The following is a 1323-nucleotide window of genomic DNA, read 5'->3' on the forward strand; positions in this document are numbered from 1 at the left end:
CATAAGCCTCGGTTTAAGTGTCGTTAAACGTGGTGTCCTAACTTATATATCTTGCAACAAATACTCGTCGCAGCTGGGCGGGAAAAGCCATACAAACAGTGCAACACACGTGAAGAGATTTCATTGCGGTCTCAAAGCCAAAGGATATATGCTATTGCGATACATATACTAACGGGTGCGATCATACCAGCACTAATGCACCGGATCCCATCAGAACTCCGCAGTAAAGCGTGCTTGGGCGAGAGTTGTACTAGGATGGTGACCTCCTTGGAAGTCCTCGTCTTGCACCCCTTTTTGTTCCTTTTGATTCTTTTTTTTTTTTGGGTCTTTTCATTTGAAAAACAAGGCATCTTCCGAACGACGCCCTTTCTAGACCGTGTGGAACCATGCCTCCTACAGAAACTTTTCGGAAAGCCCCAAGTGTGCTCTCTGGCTTGTCCAAGGGTCTAAAGACCATGGGTGCGGTTTCCAAGGCCAAAAGTTTAAGTATTAGACCCTTTTCGGGGCCCTTTTCTATAACATAAGCCCCGGTTTAAGTGTCGGTAAACGTGGTGTCCTAACTTATATATCTTGCAACAAATGCTCGTCGCAGCTGGGCGGGAAAAGCCATACAAACAGTGCAAGACACGTGAAGAGATTTCATTGCGGTCTCAAAGCCAAAGGATATATGCTATTGCGATACATATACTAACGGGTGCGATCATACCAGCACTAATGCACCAGATCCCATCAGAACTCCGCAGTAAAGCGTGCTTGGGCGAGAGTTGTACTAGGATGGGTGACCTCCTTGGAAGTCCTCGTCTTGCACCCCTTTTTGTTCCTTTTGATTCTTTTTTTTTTTTTGGGTCTTTTCATTTGAAAAACAAGGCATCTTCCGAACGACGCCATTTCTAGACCGTGTGGAACCATGCCTCCTACAGAAACTTTTCGGAAAGCCCCAAGTATGCTCTCTGGCTTGTCCAAGGGTCTAAAGACCATGGGTGCGGTTTACAAGGCCAAAAGTTTAAGTATTAGACCCTCTTCGGGGCCCTTTTCTAAAACATAAGCCCCGGTTTAAGTGTCGTTAAACGTGGTGTCCTAACTTATATATCTTGCAACAAATGCTCGTCGCAGCTGGGCGGGAAAAGCCATACAAACAGTGCAAGACACGTGAAGAGATTTCATTGCGGTCTCAAAGCCAAAGGATATATGCTATTGCGATACATATACTAACGGGTGCGATCATACCAGCACTAATGCACCAGATCCCATCAGAACTCCGCAGTAAAGCGTGCTTGGGCGATAGTTGTACTAGGATGAGTGACCTCCTTGGAAGTCCTCGTC

The 1323-nt window shown here is 46.1% G+C and overlaps 2 non-coding genes and 1 pseudogene across 2 annotated transcripts; all 3 read left to right on the forward strand.

Annotated features, from left to right (window-relative positions):
• The first annotated feature begins 173 nt into the window (after positions 1–173).
• Positions 174–291, forward strand: LOC112086353. The gene has a single exon (XR_002899473.1). It is a non-coding gene; the product is annotated as a 5S ribosomal RNA (ribosomal RNA).
• A 401-nt stretch (positions 292–692) lies between these two features.
• LOC112086301 lies at positions 693–811 on the forward strand. Its single transcript, XR_002899423.1, has one exon. It is a non-coding gene; the product is annotated as a 5S ribosomal RNA (ribosomal RNA).
• Positions 812–1213: 402 nt separating this feature from the next.
• On the forward strand, positions 1214–1323 carry LOC112086378 (annotated as a pseudogene).

The sequence above is a fragment of the Eutrema salsugineum genome, unplaced genomic scaffold (genome assembly GCF_000478725.1).
Source record: "Eutrema salsugineum unplaced genomic scaffold, Eutsalg1_0 scaffold_21, whole genome shotgun sequence".
Taxonomy (NCBI): Eukaryota; Viridiplantae; Streptophyta; class Magnoliopsida; order Brassicales; family Brassicaceae; genus Eutrema; species Eutrema salsugineum.